Genomic DNA, 5,000 nt, shown 5'->3' on the forward strand with positions numbered 1-5,000 from the left:
TTATCTTCATCTTACCTTCATTCTTCTCTTCATTTCAACAATATTGTATTACACATATTTCCTCTGCTCCATTTTCCAGAATGGTATTACATGTTATAATACAATACAGACCTATTGTCACTTTTCAATTCATGTTGTCTACTTCACTATCAAGTTCATTTGCATATAAGATCTAGAATATAATTTGAGGTCATGATTAAAAAACAAAACATTTACAGTGAAAAACCATCCTTGTAAAAGTATTGTAATTAATTAAATGTTCCTACATCTACAGGTACTGGAGGCTTGGTCAGCCTAATAACCATGGTGGAGATGAAGACTGTGTTGAGTTTTAGGATGGCAGGACAGGCCGTGTTCTACCTTCAACAACTACTGGATCTGTGAAAGAGATATGTGCTGAAATCATCATTTTCACAATGTATTAGTTAGTTAGTGTGTTGCTACAGGCAGCTATATGATGGCTGTGTGTATGTTGCAATTCTACCTAATATGAACCGTTCAGACCGAAGACATTATACATTACATATATTCACATTTACAATATTTGAACTGTCTAACAACAGCTTTTTCCATTTTGCCACGATGTTTCTCGTATTAATAAAAGAGAAATGAAACATTATGCATCTATTTCTCGCCTTATCACCATTTTGTAAGAATTGTATTTTATTATTGATTATGTGCTTAAATTAAAAATATTTAGCTCTTAGAAAAATAAGTAATACATATCTCTATATTCTGAGAGTACTCATTGCTATAGAGCAGTTCATTTTCGTTGGATACGATTTTAAATAATGCAGATGTTTAATTTAAATCTTGAGTGAGTAAAATGAAACCAAATGGACCCGTAAGGGTCCATTTGGTTTCATTTTACACTCTCAAGAGTTAAAGATCTATAAGGGTTCATTTGGTTACAAACTCTCCATCATTTAGCTGGGGACCACCTGGAACCCCCTCAAGGACCACTGGTGGTCCCTGGACCACTGGTTGAGAACCACTGCTAGGGTGTTTGTTCAGTAAGGAGTCTCCGTCTCTCTCCAGCTCTTTATTGAACAGAAAATGCATTTTCAGGTCGGGATACCAATGTTATCCAATCAGGATAGAGAACCCAGTCAGGATACAGATTAAACAAGTGCAATTGTAAGTGATGACACACAGCAGAAATAAGCAGACAACATTGAACTGGAACACTATGAAAAATTAAGCTGATAAATCAGTACTCTCTCCTGATTGGCTGACATTTTGTCACCTACCTGAACATTTATTTTCTGTTTATTAAAGAGCTGGAGAGACAGGGAGACTCCTGTTACCGAACAAACACTCTATAGCAATGATTACTATCTGAATATAGTGCTTTAACATTTAAAAAGAAAAAACTTACCCTGACTTAAAGTTCCTGCATGACTTTGTGAGCTGTGGCTTTATTTTATTTTAGCTATTGTATTGTTTAATACACAATTATAGGACTTATGATCATTATTTGTTGGCTGTATATGTGTAAGATATAATAAAGGAAAGTCTTACTATAACCATATACCATCAAGCCTACTCTTTAAACCTGATTGTTTCAAGAACATGGTAGGATTATGGGGACTCTTTTCTACAGTTAGGCTATGTAATATTTTTCTTCTCTTTATTCCTGTGTTAACCCATTCAATCCAGGAACGCATTTCTGTCATTTTAGATGTCTTTGGCTATTCAAAAATAGCCGATCTACAAGCTCATAGCATAAGCTTGTAGATCTGCTATTTTTTGTTTTAACTTCAAAATGTGTGCAAATCTTTAAACATATATCTTTTTAAGGCAAACATTTGCCAAATATTTTTGTTCCAGGGACCGCCCCCACCCCCCGCCTCAGAAGCAAAGATTTGATTTCACGATTTTTCAAAAATAGCAGATCTACAAGCTCAAGCTACAAAGATCTGCTATATTTGAATAGCCAAAGAAATCTGAAAATGACAGAGATGCGTCCCCGGACTGAATGGGTTAAGCTCCTAACTCGGAAGTGAACATGAACGTAAAAGAGGTTCAGACAAAGGATGACAACTTGTAAACCGACATCACAGTATTGACCTGTATAATCAAGGGAAATAGTTGAGCAATTGAATCATAGCCTACAATTTACATCATATAGAAATAATTTACAGATCTGTCTACTTAAAGTACCAAGAGGAAGTTTGTTATTTCCACCTCATCCCTTTATATATATATATTTTTGGAGGTCACACATTTGTGATACCTTACATTTAATTGAAAAATATTATTGTAGTCAAGCTTATTTAATAAAACATGATTGCATTGAGGAATATATTATTTGAGTTGCTCAGTTCATGTAATTATAATTAAGAGCAGTTTGTTTAGGAAACTACTACTTGAATGTGTGTATTTATTTACCTATATTAAAGGGCTGTATAAAATGCTAAAGAATTAATAGGATTACTAAACTCTAGAGGCTCTGCAGCTCATAAAGCTTGATATATAAAACATCACCAAGACTATGTAGAACTGCTACCAGAGGGCAGTGCAGGTTCAGACCATGCTGTCTTGGTTACTCCTGATCCCTCTTGTCCCAATGGTCTATTACAAACTTTTAAATCTCAAAGACCTCCAGTTTGGTGCATATTAGTCCACTGACCATTATAACTCTGAGAGGTATGGGTCCATTTGGTTCCTTATCATCATCTAATTCGGGGATCCCCCGGAACCCCTTCAAGGACCAAACTTGATATAACACAGAGGTTCTCAAAGTATGGGTCGGGACCCAAGTGGGGTCACAGGAAGATGAAGGTGGGGTCACACATTGACAACTGGGGAAAAAAACAATCAAACCTCATTAAAGCTGCACTATGTAACTTTCCTCTTCTACCCCGGATTTTAACCCGGTTTCCTGTGCAGGTGCTGATTTTTTTTTTTTTACCATTGAGCTAATATAGAGCCTGCCTGCTTGCTCAGGGGATAAATTGAATCTTGACCATCAGGACAAAATGTTTGTCAGATCCTGTGTCTAGGTGAGACATGACCTTTGACACGAAATAAATGTCTCAATAGAAGAGCAGGGAGACAAGGCCACCCCAATTGTATAAGTTATATTGTATATTGTAACATACTCCACCATTAAGATTGGACAAAATTACATTCTATTTGCCAATGTGTACAGAAACACTCTTCCATAGCTTTATACCATGTTGATGAGACACAATATAAGTAGGAATCAAAGCACTGCAAATGTATTTTTTTAAAATATATTTCTATCCAAGGCTAGTGTGATTTATCCCCCCATAAAACGAGGTCCTGGTACAAAAAGGTTTGAGAACCCCTGATATAACATACAGGGCCATTCAGGTGTAAAGGCACACCTGCAACAAATGCGGGTCACAACATTGGAAGCCATGAAGAGAAAAGTAATGTTAATAATAATCACATGAGTTTTTTTATATATATTTTGTGTTTATTTCATCTACCAGGTGTTGCTTTGCATTGCTTAAGGGGACCAGCTTCATCTTACAATAAATGCACAGTCTCTGTACTTACATATGAGCGTCTGTAATTCACTTATCTTGAGAACCGTTCAAAAGAGACACAGACAGACAGACAGATGGTTACAACGGGTATTCTGACAAGGAGTATAACAGGTATTTCATAACAAGGTGGGGCATGCAAATCATATTTGCATCGTTCCCAACTAGTATCGTTCCAGAGGAGGCCGGACCTGTCTAGTTGAGATATAAAAGGAAGGAAGAATATTATTGAGGATAAGAGATTAAATGTGTCAAGAAAGACAGATAAAGTCAAAAGGCAAAGGATGGGATTGAAGATAATATCACAATGTGAAACGTATCAGCGGCAAATTAAGAGAAACTAGAAAAAGTGCTCCTTGGAGCATAGGTCTCCATAGGCCAGGTCAGGTAGGTTAGTGTGTGCCAGCAATGTTCGGAATTTGCCAATCAAGATGGAATTTGAAAAATCGAACGGATCCCTCTCGATTCCTTGACTATAGAGATAATGTGTACCGATTTACGTGATGTCTGGACAACATCTTTGGATGTGATATCAAATAAATTGTTTTGCAAAAATTGGCCTCCAGGTGGCACTACAATAGAGCAATTTTAAAAGGGTGGCATTTGTTCCTAAACGTTGTGTGAATGCGTGTGCAAAGTTTCACCGCTATCGGACACTGCGTTCATGATTTGCAGCATTTTGTTCAAAACGGGCCACTCCTGCAAACTTTAGATGTAAATCGGATCATGTCTACCGATTTGCGTGAAATTTGGATACAATCTGAAGGAGTAATATCAACAAATTAGTTTTTCAGAAGTCTGCGTTCCTTGATAAAAGAAAAAAACATGTTTTGGTTGCCACTGCGCGACCCCAACGGCACCTTCCCGCAACCCCACTTTGGGTCGCGACCCATAGTTTGAGAACTCCTGCATTAAGACCTGAGGCAGATTCTACAAATACCTTCTAAATCACTATTTCTCAAACCTTTCGTGCCAAGGACGCCCAAAATGATGGACCCCCATCTGAAAATGTTTTGTGCCAGAGACACCCAGAAGAGAAATTCAATTTTTTTTTTTTTTTTTTTATAACACTGACAAAATGTGGGGGGTTTTGAATAGCAGATGTATAAAATCTAAAAAGACACAGATGCTTTCCCGGATTGAATGAGTTAAGGTGCTGATAAGGTCTTAACAATACGATAATATCCTCTAATGTTTATAAGGAAACCTTTTGATGTGACATTCACTTTTTTTTTATCCCACGATTTTGTAAACCTTTTTTCACCCGGTGCCAATTTTCTAAGTGATCCTGGGCGCTACACTCCCCTCACAGCGTAGGGAGCCCAGGGCCGAGCTCATGCCTCCTTCAATGCATGAGAGCCAATTGACCTTCTTGTCACCTGACAGGGGGGAGTTTCCCCGGTAGGACGTAGTGCGTGGAAGGAACACGTTATTCCAACCAGTTCCTTTCCCCTCCATCAGGCGCCCCGGCTGACCAGGGGGAGG

This window comes from Gymnoscopelus microlampas (genome assembly GCF_963454915.1).
Source record: "Gymnoscopelus microlampas genome assembly, chromosome: 19".
Classification (NCBI taxonomy): domain Eukaryota; kingdom Metazoa; phylum Chordata; class Actinopteri; order Myctophiformes; family Myctophidae; genus Gymnoscopelus; species Gymnoscopelus microlampas.